At 37.7% G+C, this 11,767-nt stretch overlaps 1 long non-coding RNA gene across 3 annotated transcripts; it reads left to right on the top strand.

The window, feature by feature from the left end:
• Positions 1-5,034: 5,034 nt before the first annotated feature.
• On the top strand, positions 5,035-11,535 carry LOC309479709. Of its 3 annotated transcripts, none has more exons than XR_014199389.1 (5): positions 5,035-5,301; positions 5,736-6,141; positions 6,611-6,762; positions 8,406-8,495; positions 9,993-11,535. It is a non-coding gene; the product is annotated as an uncharacterized lncRNA (long non-coding RNA). The 3 variants fall into 3 exon arrangements; XR_014199390.1 differs by having other exon boundaries at positions 5,035-5,831; positions 6,066-6,141; XR_014199391.1 differs by having other exon boundaries at positions 5,035-6,141.
• The last annotated feature ends 232 nt before the right edge of the window (positions 11,536-11,767 follow it).

The following is an 11,767-nucleotide window of genomic DNA, read 5'->3' as shown; positions in this document are numbered from 1 at the left end:
TGTGAAGAAAAAGTACATATTTTTGAATGTGTAGCAGAAGAGTAGACAAGCTTTGGGACAGACATTTGGGACATTTGTAGTTCTGAACTGGATCCTCCTCCAAAGCGCAATGGGTTGTGGGCAATATTAGCTGTTATAGTGAGCACGGATCCACACTTCGAGAATCCACCGGAAATAGTAGACCATCCATGGACTTCTGGCATACTATTTTCAACATACTATGCTTTGGGACACACTTACGTTAATCTCACATACTGTTTAGGATGGATAATATGGACATTGAGATGCAGGGCAAGTCTGGGTCCATGGACTTATACTTTGATATTCTTTTGTCTTTGCCAGTGTGTTTAGTTCCTGTTTCCTTGGTTGCCATGGTTATTAATTGTTTCGTTGTCTAATTGATTATAGTCTCACCTGAACCTCATTACCGCTGTGTATTTATACCCTCAGTTAGCTTCTGTTCTTTGTTTTGTGTTAACGTTGCTAATTGGATGTTCTCTCTGTTGTTTATTGGATTATCACATCTCTGTTTGTTCTTTATTTCTATTAAATACTACTTAATTTATCTTCAAGCCTGATTGTTCTGAAGCAACCAGCCAGCAGTGAGACAAGGGTCAGTTTAAATGGACTATTAATGGACAATTTTAAAGGCCATAACAGGTAGACTAAAGCTAGACACCGTGCAGGAATATGGTCATGTGACTGATTCACACTTTCAGGTTCATCAGGTGGCAACTACCTGTGAATTACTGGCTATTAATTACTAATTATTTGGAGAATTTTATTCACATTATCTTTATAGTCCTAGTTAAATTTCCTAATTAATGATTTAAAACGTCATACAATTTCATTTATTTAATTGGACATTTATTTAATTGGAAATTGAATGCATTAACAAGTCTTAGACTAGGTTATATTCATGACCATGCATTTTGAAAGAATTTTGTATGTGGCAGACAGTTGAAAGTAAATCAGAACTTTCACTTGTAATGCATGGCCTATTGCCTGCACTTAAATGTCATGTGAAGCCAAATGAAGTGTGATTGGTGGTTTAACATTTTCATCAGATGGGCATTTCATAATTTATTTGTTCTTGTACACAAATTAATTACCAAATTTAATGCCAGTAGTCAAATCTTTGGCTAGTGTAGCTAACAGTCTTGGTCTAGTGAGAACAATTAGGGAAGGGACCGAGAGATTATTGCAGGTTTAGGATGAGAGCAGAATATTCCCAGTATACTGTGAAGAGTGAACAGAAGAAGAACATAATTGATGGTAGATTTCTTCGAGCACTGCTCTGAACAATATCATTTTCTTGTGGACATGCAGCTAGAAAAAAGTCTTTCTAATGATGATGAAATCAATGTGCTTGCTTCATGAAAATCTTCATCTCATTTTAAACCATTTTAATTGTTGGACACTTTTAACTATAAACATGCACTTATATTTCGACCCTATAGGAGAAAAGGTTTGCTCCAAAATAAACGCAATATTTTAAAATCTGCATTAATTTTTTTCAGCGCGATGCAAAACCAATAATGTGTATTTCACTGGTTGGCATGGTGTTTTATTTCATCTCAATAAAAGAAGAATATTTCTGTATTGGCTGCTGGACAAATTGGTCTTCTAATTTAAAAGATTAAAAGATCTTTAGGGGATTGAAAGGCTAATTGCTATTGGCAAATCATTCAGTCTAATCACTGATTCAATTCATAATGTATCTACAAAATGGTCATTTGTCAGGAACTTTAAAACTTTAAGGAAATTTTCATGTTGTGTTTTGCCAAAATATACAGCTTACCATATGTGACCCTGGATCACAAAACCAGTCACAAGTCGCACGGGTATATTTGTGGCAATAGCCAACAATACATTGTATGGATCAAAATGATCCATTTTTCTGTTATGCCAAAAATCATTAGGATATTAAGTAAAGATCCTGTTCCATGACGATATTTTGTAAATTTCCTACTGTAAATATATAAAACATTTATTTTTGTGAGTGACTGCAGCACAATCGCGAACATAAATGGACACCTTTAAAGGAGATTTTCTCAATGTTTTGATTTTTTTGCACCCTCGGCCAAATATTGTCCTATTCTAACAAACCATACATCAATGGAAAGTTTATTTATTCAGCTTTTTCAGTTGATGTATAATGGGAGAGCCATATGTGGGAAGAGCCATCTCTCCCACACTTCTGCCAGCACTAACATACATCATCAACTCATCCCTCCATACTGGCACTTTCCCTACTGCATTCAAGCCGGCTCGGGTAGCTCCACTGCTTAAAAAACCAACACTAAACACATCATTTGTAGATAATTATAGACCTGTCTCTCTCCTACCATTAATTTCACACACTTGAACGAGCTGCTTTCAACCAAGCAACATCCTTCTTGTCTCTGAACAACCAGCTTGATGTCAACCAATCCGGCTTCAAGAAAGGGTATTCGGTCACAGAAGCCCTACGGATCGCAAAAGCTGCTTCAGTTCTCATTCTCCTGGATCTGTCTGCTGCCTTCGACACTGTGAATCATCAGATCCTTATGTCCATCCTCTCATCACTGGGCATCACAGGAACTTCCCTCCACTGGTTTGAATCCTATCTCGCAGGTAGGTCCTTCAGGGTTGCATGGAGAGGCGAGGTATCCAAAGCACATCAACTGACCACAGGGGTTCCTCAGGGTTCAGTTATTGGACCCCTCCTCTTCTCCATCTACACCACATCACTGCGACACATCATACAGGCACATGGTTTCTCCTACCACTGCTATGCTGATGACACACAGCTCTTCCTCTCATTTCAACCAGATGATTCAACCAGTAGCTCCAAGGATCTCAAGCTGTCTGGCGGACATCTCGGCATGGATGAAGGAACATAACCTGCAGCTCAACCTGGCAAAGACTGAGCTTCTCGTCCTCCCTGCCAAGCCATCTCTACAACACGACTTCACTATCCAGCTAGATTCATCATCAATCACCACATCAAGGTCGGTCAGAAATCTTGGAGTAATATTGGATGACCAGCTGACCTTCACAGATCACAGATCACATTTCAAAGACAGCCCGATCATGCAGGTTTGCACTGCACACCATCAGGAAGATCAGGCCTTTCCTAACTGAGCATGAAACACAACTTCTCGTCCAGGCCCTGGTCATTACTAGGCTTGACTACTGCAATGCTCTTCTGGCTGGACTTCCATCATGTGCAACTAAACCTCTACAAATGATTCAGAACGCTGCAGCTCGTCTTGTCTTCAACGAGCCCAAGAGGGCCCACGCCACTCCTCTGTTCATCTCTCTGCACTGGCTACCTCTCTCTGCTTGCATCAAGTTCAAGGCATTGACGCTTGCTTACAGATCTATCACAGGCTCAGCTCCCTCCTACTTTCACTCACTCCTAAGAGTCTACATCCCTACCAGAAGCCTACGATCGGTCAACGAGCGACGGCTCGTGGTTACATCACAGAGAGCCACAAAATAGCTTTCCAGAACATTCTCATTCACAGTTCCATGCTGGTGGAATGCTCTCCCCACCCTCATCTGGGATGCAGAATTCCTGACAACATTCAAAAGACAACTGAAAACCCATCTCTTCCGTGAGCGTTTAACCTCATAAAAAAATTATTTCCTTTTCCTTTAATCCTCGCTTATCGGGCTCATGCTACTCTGAACAATGCCTGAACTTCGTATTTTGAGCACTTTTTTGCCTCTTCACGATGACTCGCTCAATTTAGTCCTAATTTGTAAGTCGCTTTGGACAAAAGCGTCTGCTAAATGACTAAATGTAAATGTAAATGTATAAATCTCAATTCCATAAAATTGACCCATGTGACCTGGTTTTGTGGTCCAGGGTCACATATGGAAATGCTAAACCCTTGTGAATGTCAAAGTATATTCCACAGTAAAGTAGTCCTTCAAATGTCAGTCTCAGACTGTCAGTCATGCACACAGTCTGTTCAATGATGTTTGATGTATATTTAACACAACACTCAAAAGAGCAGCTCAAATCGGCAGTTCCAATCTGATTGACTGAATTTATGCAACATCCGGGAAGCAAAATATTTTTACAAGGTAGGCCTAGTGTTAATATTGTAAACACATTTCAAGCAATTTATGAGGTTAGAGGCATTTATTACTAGCAGCCAAATCACCTTATTGCTTGCTTGTGACTTTACTTGATTTTACTTTACTCGCAATTCTGACTATATCTCATGAAGGTTATTATCATTAATTTATGAGGTTAGAGGCATTTATTACTTGAAACATATTCTGATGTGTTTATGGCACTTAGTAGCCAACTACAGTACATGCATACATACAGCTTATAATATATATATATATATATATATATACAACTTTATTTTGATAAAGCAGACATTCTACTAACTACAAGTCAACTAACTCTCATTAGAGTATTAGTAGACTGTAGTAGACTGTTAGGTTATGGTTAGGTGTTAGGTTTCGGATTAGTAGAATGAGTTGACTTGTAGCTGCAAAGTTACTTAGTAGAATGTCTAAAGTGGACTATCGAAATAAAGTGTTACCAAAATTGTTCCTGTGATTTCTGAACAGCCTATTATGGATTAGCACAGATATACCTATTATTGTTGTATCAACTATTTACTTGTATAATGTCATGTAAATCACAGAAAACACATGTGGCTGATTGCTTTTCTTTTCAGTCAATCAGTCAAACAGTGTCTGAAACAAGACAGCTGACTTGTTGTCCTGTCAGTCATGTGATTTGACAGATAGCGTTTTTTTTTGCTAAACAATTTTTGCAGTTTGGCAGGGTGGATTGTCCTGCTGAATGAGGCCATGCCATCAGGGAACACCATTGCCATGAAGGACTGATATATACTGTATAAAGAAAAGGTACACCGCCATCTTGCTCCGACGAAAGTGACTTGAACGCACCTGACCTCGTAAACATGACTTCCCACATACAAACTTCCCTCACTGTAAAAAATTATTTCCATGATTTGTTAACACAACATATTTTCTTTTGTCAAATCAACTTAGATGCACTAATGTTGTTCAGATAACAAAACATTTTAAGTTAAGGTTTATTAAACTAATGGCGTGGTGGCAATTCACTGATATAAAATAAAAACATTAGTTGATTCAACTAATAGATAGTTCACTAGACTTCTGAGTCTTAGTTTTCCCTGCGCATGCGCCGGACGCCCGGGAGACGAGTACGACACAGACGACACTTGATTGACTTGAACGAGAGGGCGCGATTTTCTCCTCAGCTTGACAAGCTATAGCTTCTTCAGAAGCAGACGGTTTATGGTAAGTAATTTTAAAATTCAGTGTCTTAATAGACTGGTTTTCTCTAAGGGCAATGTAATTTATTTGCTAGGAAGCGAGAATTCAGAAGAAGGTTTAAATCTGTAATAATTTTGCCTCAGAAATTCCAGAAGTTCCCATTGAGGTTATTTTATATAGTGTTTCTTATCTTTACAGTTTAGTAAGGCTGTTAGTGAAGCGTTTCAACCTTAAAATAATCCCGATAAATAACAATATTTTTGTTATTTTTAATTTTTGTCTTGATTGAACACGAATGCGTATTGCCCGTTTTAAAATATGCATTCAGGTTAAGTTAACGTTACATTTAAGAGAAGGAAACGGCAATAAGTAGGCTAATAGAGATTGAACTGTTAACGTTATACTTATGATTCTTAAGCAATAAGTGTTCAAATGAATCTTTTTATGTGATATTTCAGACGTGTTGAGCTTTTGAACATGTTTGCCAAGTTACACGACGTAACTTTGTAACACAGCTGAACGGGAAGGCGCCATATTCTTCTAGGCTGTTTATGGTAAGTATTAATCTCAACTGGTTTTGTCTAATATTAATTTAATGTATTTCCTAGGCGGCAAAAACTCCGAAAATGGTTTAAATTTATTATAATTCTGCATCAGAAATGTCGTCCTCTTTTTCGTTGACCCGTTTCCATTGAGTCCATTTAATATACATAACGTTAACGTTAGTGGTTTAATGTTAACGTAGTAGCTTTCACACATGAGCCTTTTATACGTTTTTTACATTTTAGAGATTATGTGTGAACGGATCCTAAACATGTTAAAGATGTGAGGAGCAGATGGCCTGCTTTATTTACCCAGAGACAGGTTAGCATTCTTTACTAAAACATGGGTTAACTGTTACTTTTGTAATACAGCATTGCCTTGCATTATAAACCATCTTTTTTAAACTACCTATTCTAAAACTTAAAACACTTATTTATTTATTTATTTATTTTAATCTTTAGAACCCATTTCTCAATACTTGGGTTACTTTGTCAAAACTCTTCACACAGTACGCACAACAGTGGTCTATGTGGGTTAAACTGTGGATAATTTATCACTGCTTTGGCACAAAATAAATTCAATGAATATATCTTTCAATTAATCTTTGCATGATTTCTTGTCTCTTACAGACAACCATTACCAAACCTGCAGGCCAATCTGCACGTTTACATAGGCTACTCTTTTGAAAACTGAAAAAGTGACCTCAGTATTGAGAAAATGTGTCCTAGCAATTGTTAATAAAAAATAAAAAAACTGTAATATTCTAATTGTGGGTCTGTCATTTTACTAGATTGCTGCAAAATTTGGACGCATTGTGTCCACCGACATTAAGGCAACCTTTTTCCATGGGCTTGATGAGTAACGAGTAACGGATTTTTGCGGTTGTACCAAGCCAAAGACATTGGAGAACTCAAGACCCTGATTCAGTCTCTTAAGGATGATGTGAGTATATGTTAATTTATTTTTAGAAAAATGGTTCCAGTGTCATATGCCTGATTAATTAAAATTTCCATGCAACAGCATAGGCGTGTTTCCACTATCAGGCCAAAATCGAGCATGCTAGTGCGTGCCAGGGCCAGTCGTGCTTACACTGTCACTTCCAGGGCTTGATCAGGCCTCAAATGGACTTCCTCGGGGCAAATGGCCAGAGCTTTTTGGAGGTTTTTTTATTATATAAAATAAATGTATCATGTTATTTTATCAGGCAACCAGCTAACTTCAACATTTAAGACAATTTTAGCAATTTTCAGTTCTCAAAACTCACTTTAAAGGGTTAGTTCACCCAAAAATGAAAATTCTGTCAGTAATTACTCACCCTCATGTTGTTCCAACCGCACAAGACCTTCGTTCATCTTCGGAACACAAATTAATATATTTTTGATGAAATCTGAGAGCTGATCACTCCTCCGTATAGGCTGCTAGGTGGCCCAAACTTTGTTGGCCCAGAAAAGTTATTAAAGAGATCTTTAATATAGTCCAAGTGACTACAGTGGCTCAATCTTAAGTATATCAAGCGACGAGAATACTTTTTGTGTGCAAAAACAAACACAAATAACGACTTTATTCCATTATTCATTTCCTTCTCTCTGGGCCTCGTAGTGTTTTTGCGCTGCGCGTCTGTGTTATACGTCATCACGCATCACACACATGACCAGCGTTGGCCAATAGTGAGCCTACGTGGTGACGTGTAACACAGACGCGCTACGCAAAAACACTACGCGAACCAACTAGAGGTCCAGAGAGAAGGAAATGAATAGTGAATAAAGTAGTTATTTTTGTTTGTTTTTGCGCACAAAAAGTATTCTCGTCGCTTGATATACTTAAGATTGAGCCACTGTAGTCACTTGGACTATATTAACGATCTCTTTAATAACTTTTCTGGGCCAGCAAGTTTGGGCCACCTAGCAGCCTACGGAGGAGTCAGACAGAGCTCAGATTTCATCAAAAATATATTAATTTGTGTTCCGAAGATGAACGAAGGTCTTACGCGGTTGGAACAACATGAGGGTGAGTAATTACTGACAGAATTTTCATTTTTGGGTGAACTATCCCTTTAAGACACCAGCGAGTGTTGCGATTCGATGGAGATTCTGATCACTGTGAAGCAGATATATATTTATATGTGATGCTAAAGGCTACTTATGCTAACCATAGCGATAATAAATACACGTTTTATGTCTCTTTTTTCCCTTTCCCTTTTTTTCCCATTTGTTGATGCTCTTTTATATGAAATGATAAATACCAGTTTGATTCAGAATGATTGATAAGCACTCCTGACACAAAGTAATAAGTTAATGTCACTGTAACATTTTTATTGTAAAACATTGGTCAAATATTGATACTAGAATCTCAAGTCTTAAGTAATGGTGGGGTTGTCTGATGTTGTTCTATGGAGCCATGTTAAGGGTGGGTTTGAGGGAATCACTGCAGAGCTACTGGCCTGAAAGTGGAAAGCCTTAGTGCTTGAGGTCCGAGGCTATTGGCCCTCTCCCGGCACGCTGTTTGCCCTGGCTCGCACTGGCATGACAGTGGAAAAGTGGCTTATGACTACTAGTTTTTATTTAAAACAATGTTTTTCATTGCAGAGCTTAAACCAATCTAGAAGAGCACTTGTCCTTTTTGGGTTTCCTTACTTCCTTAAAGAGGAACCCTCCAAGTTCATCAAAATTTGTGAGGTATGTAAATATCATGTTTGTTGTAATACAATAAAGTCAGGGCTCAATGCTAAGGATTTTTTTCTACTGGCTATCACAGATACACATATCATAGTATTGATGCTTAAACAATATATTGTTCAGACCAAGAAAAGTCTATTTTTGTGTTTTAAAATATGTTATCAACACATTGCACTTTTTTGGACTGCAAAGCTAAAAGTTTTTCAGTAAAATAATTTGTCACATTATTAGTGTCATATTTGTTTTTTTGTTTGTGTTTTTCTTATGGGGATGGGGTTTGGCCAATGACTTTTCTTTTTTTCAGGGGAGGGAGTCTACCCCATGTAGAATGTAAAGTTCTTTGGAGTAACTGAAATAATTTTAAGCTATTTTATACCGACGTGGCCAAGACCTAGCATTATTGGTTTAAAATAATTAAAACATTAAAGAACATTTGCCATTAATTGTACTATAGATTAGGGCTGAACGATACATCGAATTTTCATCGTCATTGCGATATGAACTTGCGCAATGAACACATTGCAACAGACAGCCTGACACGATGAATAATGCCTGGTTCAGATTACAAGATTTTTGTGTCTGTTACGATAGTCACGGTGTCAGATTACACGATTTTGACTCTTGACTCGTGTCATGGACAAGAAACGTCAGACTACACGTTGCTTTCCGGCCAGTCATCGCGTGCCGTCACACGCGCACACACACACACACACTCACTGTCCCTCGCTCAATCACTCACTTGCGCTCTCGCGCTGAGTCGCACACACACACACGCTCACTCGCGCGCGCACACACACACACACACACACTCACTGTCCCTCGCTCACTCACTCACACACACACACACACTCACCCGCGCACACACACACTTGCACGCACACACTCGCACGCACACACTCGCTCACTGGCGCACACACACACTCACTGTTGCTCGCACTCTCACTCACTCGCGCACACTCACTCTCGTTTAAATACTCAACCCGTCGTAGAGGACCGTTAAAAAATTAAACATGCTAGTCTTTCTGTTGTGATGTCGTGAAGCATCGCAGATGCAACATAGGTTGTCGCCCACTATGACACTATACGAGATGAAACGATCGAATCTTGCGTCCCGACGCCCGTTGTCGTTTATGAATCCCCACAACACCCTACGTCAAACGGATCGTGCCAAAATCGTGTAATCTGAACCAGGCAGGTAATAAACGTTTGAGAATCACGCAAAGAACCTATTTGAGAATCACGCAAAGAACCTATTAAAGTACTAAGACATGGGAACAGTATAGCTAACATTCACATTTGAATATTTATCGCAAGTCGTATCGTCATTGCAATATTAAACAAAGTTATCGCACATCGCAGCTTTTCCTCATATCGTGCAGCCCTACTATAGATTCTATGGACTATGCAGGCTCGCCTCTGTTTAAAACTCATTCATTGTTAACCTACAAATGCTTTGCACTTTTATGATTCATAGTAATTTCCCTTTTCTCTTATTAGCCAACTGATGAGGAAGAGGTGGTGAAGGGGATGAATGTTGGACTCTTGGTGGTCACAGAGAAGAACACTGCAAAACTTCTCCCAAAGGAAATAATTGATGTGGCTGTGGTGTTAGAGGAGGAGATTGTGCTTGATGGCTTAAAGGACGTGTCAAATGCCTTTGCTGTACTAATGGGGCTTCTTTATGCTCTGGATATCACTTACCCCAAAGAGGTCAAATATACATTTGAAGTACTCCAAAAAGTGCTCATGAAAATTGGTGGCGAGGCATGTTCGCGGAATAAGGAACAAACTGTTCAGTGTTTAGTGGAAGAGGATTTTACTCTCCCCTACTCACACGCACTGACATTCTGACTTGGTGTTTTTATTCATCAACTTTGAAGACAAAATCTCTGAAACAAATATAACTCTTTGCTAGCTCTAATGAAAAGGAGAAAATCATTTTGTTCAAAGATATGCAACTTCAATGTAAGTGTTTATTTTTTATATATGCTGCATCTTTCTCACCTTTTTTACCCCTGACCTGTTTTCATGCCTGATAATTGAAGTAATCCATGTGAGTCCAGTGGATTGAGCTCAAGTTTATGAAGTGAGTGCTTTTTTTGCACAAAAAAAACGTGAATGTGCGTTGAAGATTGATAGATTAATATTTGGGTAAATATTTTTATTTTTGCACTAAGCACTCACATCGCTTCATAAACTTAAGGGTTAAACCACTGGAGTCACATGGATAACTTCTATGATGTCTTTATTACATTTCTGGGGCTTTAAAGTGGTAGTTGCATAGGCTGTCAATGAATGGACAAAAAGCTCTCAGATTTCATTAAAAATATCTTAATTTGTGTTCCAAAGACGAATTAATGTCTTACAGGTTTGGAATGACATGAGGGTGAGTAATGACAAATTTCATTTTTGGGTGAACTTACCCTTTAAATGCTGTTTGAGAAATGCTTTTTAATATTTGTTGAGATTTGTTATGAATAGTGGCCTGATATTTTGTGGTTTGCTTGTCAACAGTTTTCTTATTTCATTCACTTTATGAGGTTGTACATACTCGCATACTCCATACTTGTATTGTTTTATTGAACAGACAAAATATTGTTTTGAGCAAATGATTTTCATGTGTAATGTTCATTAAATGGGTTTTTTGTTTTTAATTCTATTGCACTTAATTCAAGCTGATGTTAATGTCATCACACTGACATTTGTTTATTCTCACACATGCTTGACATTTATAGCAGCAGCTTGTATCCTGTTGCTTTAATGTATTTTTTTCAAACAGCAGTTAATTCTCTCATAGGCCTACTAATTTATACTAAGATATACTTGTCAGACAATTCAATTAATTAATATTTTTGTGAATGTTATAATAAATGTTAAAGTTATGGTTTATTTGTGCTCTGTTATTCCAGAATTTGTTTTAACAAAAAAGCTTTTGTCATGTTAAGTTGTGTTGAAGTTGACTTAACTCATAATTTTAAGGCAACCGTGTAAACTTCTTAGTTAATTGTTACAACAAACTATATGTAGTTAAGATTACGCTGAGTTAACTCAAAATGAAGTTGACTTAACTCATAATTTTAAGGCAACCGTGTAAACTTCTTAGTTAATTGTTACAACAAACTATATGTAGTTAAGATTACGTTGAGTTAACTTAAAATAGTTTGTTCATATAATATTGAATTAAGTTGAGTGAATTTAAATTTGTAAGTTAACTTAATCCCTTTGATTGCTTGAATAAGTTGATACAATATTTAATCCTAAATTATGACAAC

The sequence above is a fragment of the Leuciscus leuciscus genome, assembly GCF_965113295.1.
Source record: "Leuciscus leuciscus genome assembly, chromosome: 17".
NCBI classification, from domain to species: Eukaryota; Metazoa; Chordata; class Actinopteri; order Cypriniformes; family Leuciscidae; genus Leuciscus; species Leuciscus leuciscus.
Note: the sequence above shows the minus strand (reverse complement) of the source record. Positions and strands in the feature narration are given on the sequence as shown.